General features: G+C 35.7%; 1 protein-coding gene and 1 long non-coding RNA gene across 2 annotated transcripts in view; both read left to right on the top strand.

Annotated features, from left to right (window-relative positions):
• LOC129135671 (uncharacterized) overlaps positions 1-1,936 on the top strand; it is a 119,597-nt gene extending 117,661 nt beyond the window's left edge. Inside the window, exons 4-5 of the long non-coding RNA XR_008536656.2 lie at positions 109-369; positions 1,852-1,936. This is a non-coding gene — a long non-coding RNA (uncharacterized LOC129135671). The remainder of the gene's footprint in view (positions 1-108; positions 370-1,851) is intronic.
• The window catches only part of SGCZ (sarcoglycan zeta), a 1,171,086-nt gene that overhangs the window by 334,578 nt on the left and 815,875 nt on the right, over positions 1-20,633 (top strand). The window lies entirely within an intron of this gene.

Here is a 20,633-nt window from a genome sequence, read left to right as displayed (position 1 = left end):
ACCAGAAAGATGCTCTTGCCATTTTAGTTGAATTTTGAGAAAGCAAGGTTTATATTTATGTTTAGGTTATGTACCTAAACACATGGTTTCTGATGCTTGATTTTCCAGGCAAGGAAAATTCAGGCCCAGGGAATTCTTGGGCAAAAACTTCGGAGATGACAGAGGCATTGGATAATGCAAGAGATCACTCTGACCAAGTCGCAGGGGTCAAAATGATTGGAAATATTCCAAGTAATGCCTGATCAGCAGAGAGGATCAAACTATAGAAGAAAAGATTAAGAACGGAAGACAGGAGAAACAAGTAAAAGACCAGGAACTCCAAACAGTAGATGGAACACAGGCAGAGAAGGAGCTTGACAAGGGATCTGGGTATGAGAGGTCCAGAATGAACCCTCCAGAAATGAAAAGTCTGGCTTTTGTTCGTGTTTCCCTTGTCCTACCAGAGCTAAGGAGTGAATCATTTACTCACCAAATTTGAGTGTAGGCATTTATGGAGCCAAATAGTTTGAAATAAAGTGTCCACTAAAATGTATAATAATTTGCATATTAAAATGATTAATTACAATTAGTGATATGTTATACCAGTTAGTGAGTGATTTTGCCCCCTTGCCAAAGGCTGACTGTCAGCATTTGTTCCTGCTAGGTGATGTAAACAAGAATCAATTTCTCATGTTTTGTTTCCTGCTTTATTTTTACTTATGTATATAGGATATTCTGTTTTCTTGTGCAGTTGGTTTACATTAGCATGACATTTCCTGCACATGAAACATACAAAAATAGATATTTTCTTGGTATAGTCTGTTAAGTCTGATTTGTAGGATACATTGTCATGTACGTTGCTTGACACAGCTTTAGGCATTTTTACCGAAAATATATGTAAATTTTTTACCCCAGAATGTGAGAAGGACTGTTTCCATATACAAAGGATATTTTACATAGACCAAGGATTTTTTCACCTGAAAATTTTCACCCCAAAATGTGTGAAGAACCTAACAGTCCTTCACACATTTTACATATACAACATCCTTTAAATAAAATTGCTATTGATATTTTTTCAATCTCAAATCGAATACATTTTTAGTAATAACTAAAAGTGCTGTACTGTGAAAGGAAAAACGTATACGCCTACATTTTATTCTCTTAATGTATTGCCTGTTTGTCACTACATTGGCCAGGTCCAAACTGACCAATGACCTCGTGTGTGGTGACTCATTAGATGTGTTTGGGAGCTACTCCCGTGCATAATGGCCAGATGCCTTTCTGTTCCTTCAACTCATAACAAAGCTGTGGTTACCAGTGAGTCATCACAGGATTTTATGGAGAATTATTTCTTAAGTGTGCTTACCTAATTTAGGGTTCATTAAGGATAATAGAAGAGTCTCCCAACTAAAAGTTGCAATTTGATCTGAGATTTTACAGTCCATATGTATAATTAGATTGATATTTATGCTGGAAATGTGCCAAGTTTCAGAATAACAGGAGTTCAAGCTGTCTTCCTTTGAGTAAGCATTCTTTCCAAACAGAAATGATATGTTATTAGAATATCTTGGTATTAATAAATTTGATTATCAAACCTCAAAGCCTGAGCTATCTAGACTATCACAGTCCACAGAAATAAATACTTTATAGGTAGGGTTTTCAATTCAGAGTATAAATCTCGTAAATTAGAGTGCAAATTAATCAAAACATTTTAATTTTCAACATTTCTATAGTAGGCCAATATGAGAAATGCCTGTTTTTAAAGAAAGATTCCGAATTTTGGCTATGTTACATTCAGAATTGTAGATAATAATCAAAGATATTCATGCAATTTGCATCTTTATCTGACTTCAATAATAAAATATCTTTCAGATTTCGTAAACTGCAAATGAGAGGATATTCAACATGAGTTTCACTGATGTCTGAATTGAAATTAAACCTGGTATTCAGTCTATAATGACAGGTCTTGAAGGTTTTCAGTATTGATGATTCAACAGATATTTTGCATATGGGCTGGTAAGTAGAATCAGGGCTGCCATTCAGCTTGGACCCAGTGGTACAGTTGAGTTTGTTATTTAGGAGCCTGAATCCATTCTGCTGGGTCGGAGTTGATTTCATTGGTTGATTTCTGTGCCATACAGGTTACAGAATATCGCTATTGGGTCCAAACTTCCTGCCCAAGAACTGACTGTGGGGTTGCTTTCAGCCTCACTCACTCAATGGATGCATGAAGAAATGGTAGAATCTAGAGTCGTTGGGGATTTATCACATCATTCATTAGAAAAAATCATCCAGTTGATTTTTAAATTTTACATTCTGCCAGTACTTTTTGCCTTAAAGATATGCTCAGTATTTACTATTACCATAAGCTGTTTATTTTGATTTTTTAAAAACTATTCCAGCCTGTGTAGCAAACCTCCCTTGTCTGTCTAGAGTCAAGTGGATGTGATTTATGCTGATAAAAGTGTTATAGAAAGGTTTCAAAAATTACTGTAGGGGCTTGGGAGAGTTTATTATATTTATAAAATATCCAACTTCCAGAGAACACTGGAGAAAAATCTGGTTCACTGAAAGGTCTCCTCTCAGAGAATGAGAATAACACCCCACGTTAAACCTTTTCACAGCAGGTACCCTCTGCTAGAACTACGTACAGGTCACCAGCTACTCACTTCATCTCTTAGCTCTTGATACAATGTTTAAGCATTTTCCTCTCATCCTCCTCCTCCTCTTCTTCTTCTTCTTCTTCTTCCTCCTCCTCTTCCTCTCTCACTTCCTCCCTTCTTTCTTTTCACTTTTCTCCCTTCCTGTATTCCTCCCTCTGTCTTTTCTCCCTTCTCTCCTTCCATCCTCATTTTGAGGTATAGGCTGGTATATTCTTCTACCCTCCTCTCTCCCATTTAACCTCCCGAGGTCAAAAGAACCTGTTTGTGTTACTTAACCCAATATGCCTTCTGGATCAGGTAGTGAACCTAGCACAGCTGTTTACAACCTGGAGCCTCAAAGCATGGGGAAACTTTGCCTGTGCAGTGGGAAGTGTGAAGGGCATTCCTTTTCCACCCTGCCTAGCAAACCTCCCTAGTCTGTTGAGGAAATGGCTACTCATTTTCAAAGATTAGCAACTTTGTAGCACCTTATTTAAATCACATTCTGTGCTTTTATTTTTGTAATTTAACGTTAGTTTTTGGCAAGTAGACTATAAAATCTTTAAGGTCAGAATAGTCTCATTCATTTCATGTAGCTTCATGTGTTAACAGTTGTTATACAAGTATTTGACAGATGGAAGAAGAGAGGGAGGGAAGTGGGAAATAAGGGAGAAAGAAAGGAAGAAAGGATTGCTGGCAAGGAGATCTTAAATTGCAAGTTAATAAAGTGGATATGAGATTTACAAAATACTTTAACCCACAGTTTTTCCTAAAATATATGTTCATTGCAACAAATTGACATTATGTAAAGGGTTTTGATAAACTATGATCAAGGCAGCTATTATGCGATTGTCCTCAATTCCAGGAAAAAAAATTACAGTTCCTTTTTAAGGAAAATTGCTTCTTAAAAACAAGTGAAACTCTAATATGGTAAAAAGTTCAATATTCAAAAAGTGAATCATCTTGGAAACTTTTAAAAAATTATTCTACATTGTCTTCACTATCATGGATTTATTTGTTGATTTTAAAAATTCTGAAATATATTTTCTCAGAACAATTTTCCCGTCTAAACCCCAGCTCAGTTATTCAACTACCTTTATAATATCCTCACAGAACACATACAATATACAGACATCTTGAACAGAAGGTGGCACTCACTGAATTATTCTTTTATATTTCCAAATCTTATCTCCAACTAGTATTCTCTATCTTGCAAACTAGCACCTTTGCTTGCTCTTTCAAACCAGACACCAGGAAATTATTCTTAAACTTGACTCTTCTCATCTCAGATATAATCCATTATCAAATCCTTTTGATTCTCGCTCATATATATTCTCAAATCTTTTCACTTCTATTCCTGTCACCCAAGTCCAATAACCATCTTTCCCATTATTCCTGCTTTTACCAATTTATTCTTCATGCTGAAACTAAAAGAATATTTTAAGAACACAGCCTAACCATATCAGTCCCTGGCCCAATATCTTCTCAGAATAAAGTGCCAAATTCTTACCTGTGACCCTCCCAACCTCTGCAGCAGCCCACCTTACAACGCATTTCCCATCACACCCTGAGGTTCAGCAGCAGCCTCGGCTGTTTCTCACATCGCTGCTCCCTGGCACAGGCTGTTGACATTTCATAGCTTTGCCTTCCCGTCACTCTTTGCCTGGATCTTTCCTCCTCCTTTAAACACATCTTAGAAATTGCTTCTGGCCGCATATGGTGGCTCACACCTGTAGTTCCTATGCTTTGGGAGGTTGAGGTGGGAGGATCTCTTGAGTACAGGAGTTTGAGACCAGCCTGGGCAATGTAATGAGACCTGTCTCTGCAAAAAATGTTGATTCTTTTTTTTTTTAAGTTTATAATAAAAGTTGTTTTCTCAGAGTTCCTTATTGGATGACCCAGTATAAACATACTAAACACATCTGTTCGTGAATTGTGAATCAACTATAAAATAATAATTTTAAAATGTCTTTCTTCACCACTAAAATACAAGCCTTATTAGGGTAGGGGATACATCTCTTTTGAAAATGCCTCTATCCCTTAATGCCTGGATAGTGCCTTCGACATAGGAAGTATTCAAGTATTTCCTGAGTGATTGGTAGAAAGGGTATAAACTATGCACAGAATGACAGGAGGGGACTTCACAGTTGATGTTTGTGAATCAGATATTTCTAAGGATAGAGACATCACACATGCCAGGATGTTTTGGAAAAGATGAGAATGGTCATTTGTTGCTATAATACAGTTGCAAGAACGTAAAGAGTTTAGTATCATGCTAGTATAGTCTATGCAGGGACATATGAATTATGCCTTATGATCTCCAGGGACTTCATTATGATCTATAGCAGTGATTAATTCACATTTAAAATAGAAAAGGCACTGACACTAGACCTGTACAATGATTAGACTGAGGGTACAATTTGGATGCCTTCCTCACCATTGACATGTTGAAAAGGGAAAGAATCCTGTGAGAACAGAAGAGCCAAACCATCCAGAACTACAAGACATTGATCCAAAGAAACTCGGCATCAAGTTTAAGAGGAAGGGCTAAATGTTACAAGCCATCCTAGTGGGAGACTCAGTATAATAGGTTGTTTCTAAATGTTATTTCTTAAGCAGTGCTTTCACTTTTTGCCTTTTATCAGATGGGAACCTTCTAGAGAAGACCAGATATTAATTTTATTAATAGTTTATTATATACATAATTATTAATTATATTCACCAACCATTTCCTTTGAGACAGGCATTAGATTAATTAAAATATCTTTACATGATTCTCTCATTTATTTCTTTTAATAACACTATCAAACTAATAATTATTTCCTTTTTGCAAATATGAAAAGCAAGGACTAGGGAGGTTAAGAAAGTCAGCCAGGGCCAGGCACGGTGGCTTACGCCTGTAATCCCATCACTTTGGGAGGCTGAGGCAGGTGAATCATGAGGTCAGGAGTTCGAGACCAGCCTGACCAATGTGGTGAAACCCATCTCTACTAAAAATACCAAAAAAATTAGTTGGGCCTGGTGGCGCTCACCTGTAATCCCAGCTACTCAGGAGGGCTGAGGCAGGAGAATCGCTTCAACCCAGGAGGCGGAGGTTGCAGTGAGCCAAATTCACACCACTGCACTCCAGAGCCTGGGTGACAGAGCAAGACTCGGTGTCAAAAAAAGAAAAAAAAGTCAGCCAGGTGTGGTGGCTCACGCCTGTAATCCCAGCACTTTGGGAGGCCGAGGCAGGTGGAGGTCAGGAGGTCGAGCCTACCTTGACCAACATGGTGAAACCCTGTCTCTCCTGAAAATACGAAAATTAGCCAGGTGTGGTGGAGGACACCTGTAATCTCAGCTACCCGGGAGGCTGCAGCAGAAGAATCACTGGAACCTGAGAGGTGGAGGTTGCAGTGAGCCAAGATCATGCCGCTGCACTCAAGCTTGGATGACAGGGTGAAGCTCTGTCTCAAAATAATCATAATAATGATAATAATAGTAAAATAAATAAATAAATAAATAAATAAATAAATGTCTTCCATCATGAGTCAACATGAAATGTAGAATCATTATTTGCCCCCAGTAACTCTGCCTGACACCAGAGTCAGTGCCATTAGGCATTATGTTTAACTTCTACATATTTGAGGGTAAGAGAGAGGACCTTGCACACCTTCTTTCCCCAGATATCTTTCATTTGAAGTTAACAGGGGCAACTAAAAAGCATATCCTCTTTCTTGAAAGTCAGCTTTCCCGGATGAGAGGAAGAGAATTAACAATGTGATCAAAATAAAAGAAAATGACCAAAATAAGACAAAAATGTAACTCACCTACCCATAGCAGTTTCTTAACTTTTTATTTTTGGGAATGCAGAAAACTAGTTGATTTTAATGACCTGTATTTTTAATTTATATTGTTAGCAAGCACGGGCTGGTCCAAAGATCTAAGTAGAGATTGGACTGAGGGAATGGTTTGCCTTACCAGGTAGTGTTCACCTGGGATGTACATATTTTTAATGCAAGCATCTTACTAAAGTGAGTCTCAACCCTATATACACATTATAAATACCACAAGAACTTTTAATTTAAAAAAATCCCATTTCTACCCTATACAGATGAATTAGAAACTCCAGCAGTGAGGCTCAGCATTAGATATTTTAAAAAGCTTCTTGGGCTATTCCAGTGTGTAGCTTGGGCTGGGAACCACTGCATCTACATTTGCAGTTTGCTTTTCGAGACTTACCACACGTTTGAAAAGAACATAGCAAAGTGCCTGGCACACAGTAATATTTTAGTAGAAGTTAAAAATTATTGATATTATTAAGCAAGTCCCTTGGCTCTTATTTTTGTACTTTGTTCTGTTATGAAGAGGTAATACCACTTACATCTTCTTTGATCTTCCAGATTCAAAATAAGGTTTTCTATCAGTCCTCATGGATTTGGGGGGAGTGGGGAATGTTATAATAAGGCTTTAATCTCATCTTTGAATTTCTTATCACACTAATAAAACAGCTGATAAGATTTCCAGGAGAGTAGAAATGTTTTGTGTCACCCCCAAAAAAACACACACCGATGTGCATTGGTAATTGTGTCTTAGGTACTGTCCTGGTTACTTTAATTATTTAACTCATTCGATCTTCACAGCTATTCAATTTTGGCTCCATTTAAGAGATGAGTACACTAATAATCAGAAGAATTAAGTAATGTACCCAAGATTACACGGCAGAGGTAGGATTTGAACCCAAGTAACCATCACACCAAATGACACAACTAGTTGGCAACAACTGTTATTAATAAAATCAATAATTATTAACTTACTAAATGATTAATTGTATAAATTAACAGCAAGTACATATTTCCTTAGTTTAATTCTATGTAGCAACTTCAACTGAAACCAAAATTATAGATCATTCATGTTATTCCTAATACAACTGAAGTAAAGGATTTTATTATTACCCTGGACCCCCAAACTTTAGCATTATATATGGAAGATATAAAGATTTTTTTGCATTTAGCATCCACTTGTTTTTTAGTCCTCAGTTTCATAAATCAAATTTTTTAATATAGTTTTCCTTCATTCTGTAGCATTTGAATTGTTTCTGTCTCCTCAGAAACTCTGAGGAGAAGTAACATGCTTGTGTTTGGGATTGATTCTAAGAAGCTAGGGAGGGTGTTACTTTATATTCATTTATTCATTCACTTTTTTTTGTAGTTTATAACAAAAAGAAGACAGACTGTTTTTACCTGAAGTAGTTTCTAAAGGCAACAAAGCTTTTATTTCATTTGACCATATTTGAGAATTTTCTTTTGGTTCATCTGAAAATTTAAAAGATTGCCCAGTGAGATCAATAATTTCTTCCTCGGGGTATGAAAAACTGTGTCTTCAGTGTGAGAGGCCCAGTGATCATCTGAAGCAAAGATAAGCTCCTGTTCATTGTGACCTGAAGCAAAGACCCTTGGGGAGCAAACTTGAAGAATCTTTGTCCATTTCTGTCTAGAGTGATCACTAAGGGGATACTGACAGATTTCTTTTAAGTAATGTAAAAGCAAAGTCAAGCTTTTCCTTTCACTTTGCACCACTGACATTCAATTATCTTTGCCCAGTGGAAATAAATTTTCTAATGACAGATGTGCTTTATATATTTTAGAAGTATGCTCTTCAAAAGTCAACTGAGAGAGGTTATGGGAGAACCATTCATTAACTATAGTTGCTTAACTTAATTCGGAAAGCAGTTCCTTTTTGAAAGCTAACACAATTGAAAAAAAAAACAGCAAAGTTTAAGTAATATGAGGCAGTTGCACATCTTCTGTATTTAGTGAATATTTTATATTAGGATCTTAAAACTCAGATGCATGTCATTAATTAAAGCTTGATAAATCAATGCCAATTAATTAAATATTTGTTATATTTTCTGTGAAGGGACTTGAGTCTCATTTAAAGGAAAAAAGCCATTCACCAGTCATTTTGATATAAATATCACTTCTGCCCTGGGCTAAAAAGTGTTACAAATAGCATAGAATTTAGAATTGAGGAAACTGTCATATGCTCTAATAATAAAGCTGAATAAAGCCAAAGTTACTAAGTAAAGTTAGTACTTTAGACTTTTGACATCTTAGAAAAATCCTAATGTCTTGTAAAGAAGTGATTATTAGTGATGTTTCCTTTTATACTAACAAAAATGGGGACATAAAATTGTTTAACATGTTGTTTAAGAGTCTCTGTGACTTTGGTAGGCAAGTTATTATATTTTTCAGCATTAAAGCCATGAGCGCTTATCAGCATAGTTCATAGTGTCTGTTGTGTGAGACACAGTATTGAATCCCTGATAAATGACAGCATTATTTATAAAGCTTTATGAGAAATTCCTAAAATTATGGCGATCAGAGGATAATTAGCTGGTTGTTAATTATTCACAGTCTAGCATAAATGCATTAAAATATAATTCTATTTCCCCTGAAAAGAGAAATCCAATTTGTCACTTTTTGGGCCTCTATTAATTCCCATTACTGTTGTAAAAAATTACCACAAAGTTATTGACTTAAAACACCTTATATTTATTACCTTTTCATTTTATAGGCCAGAAGTTTGACGCGGCTCTCATCGGACTAGATTTAAGGTGATGGCAGGGCTGTTTTCTTTCTGGAGATTGTAGAAGAGAGTGTATTTCCTTCACTTTTCTGGCTTCTAAGAACTCCCCACATTCCTTTGCTTTTAGCCTCCTTCCTCCATCTTTAAAATGAGCAATGTAGCATCTCTCTGACCCTGCTCTTGTAGTCCATCTCTTTCTGTGAACCCCAACTGGCAAGATTCTTCACTTCTAAGGACCCATGTGATTGGATGGGGCCTGCCAGGATACTCCAGCAGAACTTCCCAGTCTCATGGACCCTCACTTAATCAAATATGCAAAGCCCCTCTTGACAAGTTAGACAACACATTCACAGGGTTAGGATGTAGACATCTGCCATTCTTCTGCCTACCATATGCTCTGTATGGAAGAATAACTACATTAGGACTGGCCCTTGTTTTAGTAGTTTTTGTTTCTTGTGTGCAAACTTCTTGGTCTAAGCAGTGCCCAATCATATCCTGATTTTAGAACCATAAAATGATAGATTTGGATGAGAACATAGAGATCATATAGTTCAAACCTTCTATTTTAAGAGTGAAATGGATACAATCCACCAGCAAAAGCAGGTGATACATGGAAATTAATTATTTAATGGTGATGACCATGTTTCCTAATTTGCTATTATACTGTTAAAAAGTGTTGATCATAATTTTTTTTTACTTAGTTCCATGGAAGTTTGATGTAGAAACAATCCTTATTTTTTTCTTGCGTATTTATTGTTCTATCAACATGTGTAAAATTTAATGATGTATTAATATATCAAATAATAAACTATTATTAAAACATTTAACTTTGGTTTTACCCAAAAAAAGGAACAGTTAATGTTGGTTTATCCAAAGAGACGTGATGCTATAAATTTTTCCTGCTTGCTAGAATTTCCAGACTATTCCTTTTTAAATGTTACAGAGTTCCTTTATCACAGTCGTATCTCACAGAGATCAGTTACACAGAATAGATAGGTTTTATTTCAGTGCAGTAAGCTCACATTTACTTACATATGAGCATCACGCTTTTGAGTGAGAGAAATATCAGCAGGTGGAATGAGGTATGTTGTGATATCCCCTACACTCAGCAGATATATCCTGATGGCACATGTTACATTACCTGAAGGCCTAGGGCTGGTTTGGTAATTGGGCCTAATAAAGTAAAGTGACTTGAGATAGCAAGTAAGCAGTCTTTCAGGAGTTCTGAAATTGTATGGAAGCCATAATGTAAAATGATGTACAACTCCATACGTAATAGATTGTGATTGTAAATGTAAGCATATCTTAGATATATTCCAGGTTCAGTGCCAGCCCACTGCATTAAAGCAAGTCACCCAAATTTGTTGGTTGCCCAGGGCATGTAAAAGTTACATTTGCATTATGTGATAGTCTGTTAAGTGTGCAATAGTATTATGTCTAAACATATACATACCATAATTTTAAAAAATTACTTTATTGCTAATGACCATCTGAGCCTTCAGTGAGCTGTAATATTTTTGCTCATGGAGGATATTGTCTGGATGTTAAGATGCTGACTGATGAGGGTGATGGTTGCTGAAGAGTGAGGTAGCCGTGGCAACTGCTTAAAATAAGACAATAAAGTCTGCTGCATTGATTGACTCTTCCTTTTACCAAAGATTTCTCTGTAGCATGCTCTCCGTTTGATAGCATTTTGCTCACAGTAGAACTTCTTTTAAAATTGGAGTAAGTCCTCTCCAGACCTCCCTTTGCTTTATCAGCTAAGTTTGTGGAATATTCTGAATCCTTTGTTGTCATTTTAACAATGTTCACATCATCTTCACTAGGAGTAGATTATATGCCAAGATACCATTTTCTTTCCTCATCCATAAGAAGTAACTCCTTATCCTAATGTTTTATCCTGAGACTGTAGCAATTCAGTCACATCTTCAGGCTCTACTTCTAATGCTAGTTATTTTGCATTTTCTACCTCCTCTGCAGTGACTCTCTCCACCGAAGTCTTGAACCTCTCAAAGTCGTCCATGACTGCTGGAATCAACTTCTTTCAAACTTCTGTTAATGTTTCTATTTTGACCTCCTTTCATGAATGATGGATCTTCTTCACAGTATTGAGAATGGCAAATCCTTTCCAGAAGGTTTTCAGTTTACTATGCCCAGATTCATGAGAGGAATTACTATCTATGACAACTATAGCCTTACAAAATGTTTTCCTTAAATCAGGCTTCAATGTTGAAATTATTCCTTGATCCATGGGCTGCACAAGGGAGGTTCTTCTTGCAGTCATGGAAACATTAATCTCCTTGTGTATCTCCAGGCCTTTTGGTTGATTAGGTGCATTGTCAATAAGCAGGAATGTTTAGAAAGGAATCTTGTTTTTCTCAGGAATAGGTCTCAATAGCGGGCTTAAACTATTCAGTAAACCATGCTATAAACAGATGTGTTGCTATCAGGCTTTGTTTTTCCATTTCTAGAGCACAGGCAGAGTGGATTTAGCATAATTCTGAAGAGCCTGAGGATTTTGGAAATGGTAAATGAGCATTGCCTAAAACTTAAAGTCATCAGCTGCATGAATACCTAACAAGATAGCCTGTCCTTTGAAGCTTAGAGGCCAAGCATTGACTCTCCTCTTTGGCTATGAAAGTCTTAAATGGCATCTTCTACCAATGGAAGGCAGTTTCATCTATGTTGAAAACCTGTCAATAAAAATAGCCACTTTCATCAATTATCCTCACTAGATCTTCTGGATAGCTTACTGCAGTGTCTACTTCAGCGCTTGCTGCTTTGCCTTGCACTTTCAGGTTATGGGGATGGTTTCTTTCCTTAAACCTCCTGAACCAACTTATTCTAGCTTCAAACTTTTCTTGTTGAGCTTCCTCACCTCTCCCAGTCTTCATAGAATTGCAGAGTCAGGGCTTTGCACTTGAATACACTTGCCCTTAGGGGAATGTTGGGGCTGATTTCATCCATCTAGACCACTAAAGCTGTCTCTATATCAAAAATAAGGCTGTTTCACTTTCTTACCATTTATGTTTTCACTAGAGTAACACTTTTACTTTCCTTCAAGAACTTTTTCTTTTCTTTTGTTTCTTTCCTTCCTTTCGTTTCTTTCCTTCCTTTCCTTCCTTTTCCTTTCTCTCTTTCTTTCTTTTTTTGATGGAGTCTTGTTCTTTCGCCCAGGCTGGAGTGCAGTGGTGCAATCTCTGCTCACTGCAACCTCCGCCTCCCACGTTGAAGCGATTCACCTGCCTCAGCCTCCCGAGTAGCTGGGACTATGGGTGCCCACGACCATGCCCGGCTAATTTTTGTGTTTTTAGTAGAGACGGAGTTTCACCATATTGGCCAGGCTGGTCTCAAACTCCTGACCTTGTGATCTGCCTGCCTCGGCCTCCCTTGGTGCAGGAGGCCTCATTTAGGCCTGCTTTCAACAGGTCTTCCTCATAAGGCTTAATCATTTCTAGCTCTTTATTTAAAGTGAGAGACGTGTGATACTTCCTTTCACTTAGAGGCCATTATATAGGTTATGAATTGACCAAATATCAATATTGTGACTTGCATATTTAAAATATGTAATATTTTAAAATAAAATATATTTAAAATATGCAAGCAGTTATTTTAAATAAACAAAATATAGATATTTTAAGCAGTTATTTTAAATACACAAAATATAGATATTTTGTGTATTTAAAATAACTACATTAACAGTATACGTTAATATGTTCAAATACACAATAACGTATTTGTGAACATTTTCACAAATTTTTTTGATCCATGTTTACTTCAAAAGTATGTAATACACAGGGCTGGTGTTATTGTCATCATTTCATAGATAAGAATTTTGAGTCCAAGTCAAGTTACTTGCCCAACTCTTCTAACCCTCAACCACCCTCCAGCTTTCTGTGTCTTATTAGTTTACACATATGAAGTGTGATGTCAACTTAATACATTAATATAACATGAATTGCACATCCTGTTTCAGGATTATCTAATTAGGAGTTTTATTCTCAATACAAAATTAAGATTCAGAGTGTATTACTTGAGCACAATTTTTTAAATACAGGTTGAAGTAAAGTACTTTTTACAGGATTTTTATCTATCTACATTTTTTTTTGGTCAGTCTTCCCTAAATAAAGCTAAGCTTGAAGAAAGAAAGCTGAGAGGGTGGAATTCAAAAATAGTTTCTTGTCTCAAGCACCACACATTGATATGATGATGATATATTGTACTGTTGCCATTTTTTCACTGAATCAGAGGTGGTAGGAAATTAAATGGTTTAAATTGCAGCAGAAGAATATATGTTAGATTCCAGGAGTACAATGCCAATTATAACCATTCTAAGGAAAGTTATTGGGGTGAAGGAAAGGAATTGGGGAAACAAAATACAATGTTAATTTGTGTAGGTTTTAAAAATTGGCAAATGTGCTAGATAATATTTTGGATCTTATTAAGTGATTTATTTGAAATATGCACCAAGTTTTATGAAAGAGTACAATTCTTGTAGCAATGTACCCATATCATTAAAGTAATATTTTAAGCCATATTTATTACAACCTGTTGAAAAATCTGTATGAAAAAATAATGTCTACTTCACAATAAAACTTACATATTTTTGAGAAAAACAAATGAATGGATATAGACAATGTGTTTCAGTAGCAGATCAAGGCATTATGCCTTATAAAATGGAATGAAATTGATATTTTAATGTTCTTTTGCTTCATATAAACAATGAGACAATTTAATATACTAAATAATTACTTATCTGAAAGGAGTCAGTATTTTCTTTGGATCTTACGTTAATGATTTCTAGGGATTTTTCTTATAAACTTTCAATGTCTTTCAAGAATACAATAAGGACTTACATTGTTTCTTGCTTATTTCTTTGTTAATTGTTGCTCATGATACGATTATGTATACTTTCTTTCTATATTCTTTAACTTCTTTTCCTGCATTCTACATTGCTCTGATCAGGCAATTCTTTGAAATCATAGTCACGGTTCAAGTGCAAGAGGGTTACTAAAAGATGGCAAAGCTTCTCACGTATGGCCCTAATAAATAAAATAAGAGCTAGAGATGGTTATGAAATAATGGTTGGCAAAAGAATGTTTTTATGCATCCCTGTTCATCAGCTCAATCTCTTACTCCACCCATGAGACAGTGCCCTGCAATCTTAGCCATCTTTTCTCATTTAAGGATAAAGGTCACTACTATGTGTATTGGTCTTTTGCTTTTTTGGTGTATTGCTTTTTTGAAAAAGTATGTGATACTCAGTTTATATTCTTTGTCCACTTTTTTTATTTTATTACATATTGACAAATTATATATATTTAGGGGGCACAGAGTGATGTTGTGATAGATGTATACAATGTGGAATGACTGAATTAAGCTAATTAACACATCTATCACCTCAAATACTTATCATTTATCCCTTCTATTGAACTGTAACTTTGTACCCTTTGAGCAACATCTTCCTATTTCCCTCACATCCCAGTTTCTGGTAAACACAATGGGATACAATTCAGCCTTAGGAAAGAAGGAAATTCTGTCTTTTGCAACTATATGGATGAATCTGGAGTATATTAGGGAAAATGAGATAAGCCAGGCACATAAATACAAATATTTAATGTCTATTTTCTTAAGGGATTTCATACATTTCTAGTGAGTTTATTCAACCTTTAAGTATTCAGTTATTAACTCTTTCCTGTCATATTGCTACAGCTGCTATGTTCATTATTGTTTACATTTTCCTCTAACCTGCATCTAGTTATCAAAATTATTCATAGTATGTATATGATTGTGTATGTGTGTTTATGTATATGTATATGTATAGCTATGTATGTGTATAGATATATTTATAGATTTTGCTATTTTTGATGGAATGTTTCCATTTTAGTATTTAACCCAATAATATCCTTACCAGTAATCCAATTAATGCAAAATGAAGGCCTAAAAATATATGCATCTAGTTTTTTCTCTTTACATTAGCATACCCAAAGATGTAAAATGATAATGCAGTCAGAAAAATTGGCACAGTGTTTTAGGAAAATAATTTATATGTATGAATCAAGTTAATCAAATGAATATTGGAGTCAATGTTGACTGACTCCATATATAGTTATCCATGGAAAGCAAATGACAAAAATATGAATAAGGATATCTGCATGAGAATGTTTTAGTTTAAATATAATCTCTATGATGAGGACCCTAAAATTTATATCTCCAGTGAAGACTTCTCCTTTGAATCCAGACTTGTATATTTTTCTGTCTGTTTGGCATTTCCACTTAGATATCCAACATAAGGATGTGGAGAATGATACAGTCTTGGCCCTCCTTCAACCTGTTCCTCTTGCAATCTGCCCCATCTCACTAAATGGCATCACCTTTCTTCCAGCTGCTTAAGCCAAAACTCTGACGTCATCTTTGACCTCTTGATTCTCTTACCCCCCACTGTAATCTAATAATACATTCAGAATTTCTCCCACCTCCACTGCAGTAGTCTGCCCTAGGTCATTATGCCCTTACTTCTTTTATTGCAGTAGCCTCTCAACTTGCATCCTGGGTGCCAACTTGCCCCTTTAGTCTGCTCCACCCCAGAAGCCAGAGTGATCTAAAGACTCAAATTCTACCATGTTGCTACTCTTTTAAAACCTTAAAGTGATTTTCCCATCTCATTTAGAGTAGAAGAAGCCAAGCCATTGCAGTGAGTTTAAAAACCTACAAAATCTTCCCTCCTGGGATATGTCTGATCTCATCTCTTTCTTTTCTTCTCCTCAATCAATGTGACCGCCTGCTGCTCCTGGAACATCCCAGGGACACTTTTCCCCAGGACTTGCCCCTGGGAAGCTCTTCTTCCCTCCCCCAGCCACCTCATTTCAGGATTATTTGTTCTCTCACCTCCCTGAGGTGTTTGTTCAAATATCTCCTGAGCGAAGCCTTCTCTCACCACCTCAAGCTAAATATGTGTCCACCCTCTGATCCTTTTTTCCCCACCTCCCAATATATTTTGCTTCCCCTTAGCTTTCATCTCTGTCTAATAAGCCATATGTTATTTTATCATGTTTATATTTTTGTTTTTATAACTAGGATATACGTTCTCTGAGAGCAGGGATTTTTGCTAGTTTCTTCTATGCTATCTCTCAGGATGGAAAACAATATCTGATACATAGAAGGCCCTCAGTAAATATTTGTTGAAATGAAGTATGCTAAGAACAGTTGTGAAAAATTATAAACAATCATCAACAATGTTCAATACTAAGGGTCTGGCTTAAAAATATATGAGCATGCATGGGATAGAATATTAAGTGGTCAAACTTTGTAATAACAGAAATTAATGTGCTATTACCTTAAGTGAAAAAGCTAAGTATACAATTATATATATATATATATATATATATAACATAACGTCCTTTATGATTAAAAAAGACTGTACAGAAATATGCTAAATTTCTAACAGATCAATCTAGGTAGTAAGGGTGAATTTTATTCTGCTTCTTTATGTATTTTCATGTCCTTCCCAAATTCTCTTCTGTGAGTTGCACTTCTTTTTATAATCAGAAAAATATAACATCGTCAACAACAAAACCCCTCAAAGATTCTGCAATTATTTTTAAAAGGCTGATTAAAATAAACAAAATAACCCTGACATTTGCTTGGCCTTTTTAAAATCATGCATCAGTTGAGTCCTACAATTACTGGGCCTTTTCTGTGTGCCAGGCACTGTGGGGAATATAAAGATGAAAGTCCCTTTCCTGACTTTAAGATGTCAGGTAAGAGAGCAAGGACACCTTCCCTCAGTGAAAAGGGATCATAATGCCGGCTGTGAAAGAAGTTCAAGCAAGTGTCAGAGGACCAGCTGAGCTACTGAGAATAAGATCATTCCTCTTGTTTTGAGAATTTTTCAATCAAAGAAGGATCCAACCCAATTAATTACATTTTTTGCATAACAGCATGTATTGATGTATCATACTCAAAATTCACACTCAAGAGCCTTGAAATTATAGGTGTTAGTACCTAGGCATAACAAATAGGTAGATAATATACTACTCTAACCAGAACCGTATCTGTATTAATTAATCCCCAAACACCCACTATGAATCATCCACTGTGCTGGTAATGAGACTACAATGCTAGGTAAAACTCAATGTCTTTCCTCAAGGGAGGACTGGACCAATTTAAAAACAAACAGACACATGGACATATTAAATAGAGATTCGTATGTGATACAAAGCAGAAATATTCAGAGACTTTGGTTGTGAAAGCCCACCTGGGATGGGATTTTCAGCGACTGATTTGGCAAAGTATTTCCAGAGAAGGTGACATTTGAAAACAGAAATAAAATACAGTTAGTAATTTACTAATAAAAGGAAAAAGTCATGGCAGTGGGTGGAGAATGCTGTCGATTTTTTCTGGAAAGAAGAAAGATCCTGCAGAAGTCACAGCTGAGAGAGAGGGGACACACACGCGCCTGTCTGCCTGTCTACACTTGGAACCAGTGAGTTTAGTATCATAAAAACCAGAAGGACTGGAGGATTGAAAGGAGATGGGGTAAGAAGAGATATCTCTAGAGCTTTCTTTTAATATTAGATAAATTGTGATGTTGATAATTTGTAACAGAAAATATAATGTTACTAAATATATACTAAAAATAGATGACTTATCGTGAAATACTAAATATCTATCTTTTCTTTCTTAAAATAAGTGAATGCCTTCTTGGTGCCATATACACTTAGGAGATCTCTATCATTTTTTTTGTGCATCCGGAGAAACCTTTAAAAACCCTGAGAATAGTTCTTTCTCTAATTTTGATTTCTCCTTTGTAGGAAACTTTAGTAATCTATATGCAAAATGTCTTGGCTAAAATAGACACCCAGTGTATGTTAGGTCTTTACCATCTACCGACCAAGAAGGGCAATGTCTAAGAATGAGGATTCTATTTATTTATGGCTTATGTCATAAATAAATAGTTCATTTATCTTATACTGATATATAAATAATTATTTGTGAACTTATTTATGTAGTTATATCACACTGTTCCTTAACTCAGTGTCATTGTAAAACTTATTATATACTCAGCCCAATAAGGTGCATCAAAAACAGGCCAGGTTTGGAAAGCACTTTGGCACTAAGGGAAGGATATGCTTTGCACATTCTCAGTGCAATGGATTCTAAACAAGACACTTATATTTAGAATTAATCAGAGTCTTAGAGAAACATTGTGATTGTTTATTCAATCTGATGCCTCAAATTATCTCTTTCCAAAGTCTTTGAAATCAATCTGTCAAATAATCATCAAGAGTAATGAGTTTATGCTAAACTCCACATGTGAAATTTAAGGATGACAAAACAAATGGTTGGCTCCATTACAATTCAATTTGTTGTTACTTGATTGCTATTCTAAATATATGATAAGTAAGGAGATACTCCTTCCATCATCATACCTATCCAGCTGCCTTCAAATTCTTACTTCCATAAACAGAAATGAGAACCTATAATGCTATTTTCAAGGCTTATGATATTTGAAGGTAGACTAGAAACAAACAACAACAACAACAGCAAAATAGAAGAAGGCTACTATTGGAAAAAAAATAAAAAACAGGATGCCAGCAAAGATAGCTATAAGGAACATGTCTGAACTCCAGGCCAGGTCAAAGTCATAGTCTTGCTTAGTAGAGGTTGAAATCTAGAAACCAAGCTGGGTAAGATTTTGGCAGACACAAGGCTATGAAACTAATAACCAAACATCTATTAATAACTAGACCCGAAAGAGTAAAGAGAGTGAAATATGAAGTGTGAAACATCATTTGATGTTGGACAAGTGAATTCTGTTCTGGCCCTTTGTCATTACCAAATAAAATAAGGATTAGATCAGTAACTCTCAATCTTTTTTCCTCCTTTTTTTAAGCACTGAAACTCATTTTTAAAAACTATTTGTGTATTTAATGTATAATATTGAATATGGCTGAAGCACAAGTAGATATGAGCATAGAGTCTTGCCTTCTCTTCAGGCTCTTGCCCTGGAGTAACACCAAACAATCTTTTAACCCAGGATTCCAAGGGCCAAAACTGACAAATACAGGAGAAAGTTCCTTCTGGTTCTCACCTTGCACTCTGTGTGTTTTTTTTTTTTTTTTTTTTTAAGTAGCCCAACATTGAGGCGAGGGAGGTTCATAGACTTTCTTCTTTCTGTTCTGTTCTGTTTCATCACCAGATGACATAGTTTTAAAGTAAGATATGAAATGAGAAAGAGTTTACCTCTAAAATAGGAGAAGAGACCATGTAAATTTACATCATTTTGAAGCTTCTTTTCAAAAATAATATTTATTTTCAAAAAATTATTTTATGATCCTACTCATTAAGAATTATGTATAAATACATAGATGTAAAATGAGATACAATCAATGCAATTAGAAATATTAAAAAATTAAAAATCAGTGGTTATCGTGCACTTGTTCCACACCATATATTTTGTTAAATTCTGGGTGAGGGGGAAGAGAGAGGGAGAATATAACAAAGTCACATTTGGAGTCAGTGGATTTGACCCCAAATGATGCTGAGCTGACAGGGTCTAGTGCAGGTGGGAAAAGGGAAAAAGCTAAGACAGAGTGGACCTGGAGATAGAAAAATAGAAAAAGAGGGTAGGTTGAGGAAGGTATTACAAGGAGTTGTGTTGCTATTAGCAACAGAGCTGTCATAATCAAACAATGGGATTTGAGAAAAAGAAATATAGGTGGTGGACAATAAACTGGAGTGGCAGAATTGCTATCTGAGTGATTGGTTAATGAGTTCTAAGAACCTAAGCAGTCTGAGTGGAACAGGCTAACATCTTTTATTTTAAAAATATCTTTATTACATAGCAGTAATAAGTGTGTTGAGATTGTGTCTATAGATACAGTACCAACGATATTCACTCTAACACATACATAGAAGGAAAATAATTTTATATTAACTAGATTTGCAACTCTCATCATGGATAAATCTGATAGGCATGTTGTGAAAATAAAATAGGGAGACAGCCCAAAATATACAACAAAATATTTTTTATTTTTTTAAATGCATATAATTTATAGTCTGTGGTGGACACCATGATATGCTTCCCAAAGGTTCCCTCAAGGAAGGACTTCTATTCCGGCTTCTGAAATTGTTGTGAGCAGATAATTCCCAGATGTCAGTCCCATTAGGGATTGCCTCAGATACAGGAGCTACTTTGCTAAGACCTCACATTCACTTACAGATAGAAACTGATTTGGGATCTTTCTAGCTTTTTGATGTGAGCATTTAGTGCTATAAATTTCCCTCTTAACACTGCTTTTGCTGCGTCCCAGAAATTCAGGTATGTTATCTCTTTGTTTTCAGTAGTTTCAATGAACTTTTTGATTTCTGTCAATTTCATTATTTACCCAGGAGTCATTCAGGAACAGGTTGCTCAATTTCCATGTAGTTCTTTGGTTTTGA

The sequence above is a fragment of the Pan troglodytes genome, chromosome 7, assembly GCF_028858775.2.
Source record: "Pan troglodytes isolate AG18354 chromosome 7, NHGRI_mPanTro3-v2.0_pri, whole genome shotgun sequence".
NCBI classification, from domain to species: Eukaryota; Metazoa; Chordata; class Mammalia; order Primates; family Hominidae; genus Pan; species Pan troglodytes.
This window is presented reverse-complemented; position numbering and strand designations above follow the sequence as displayed.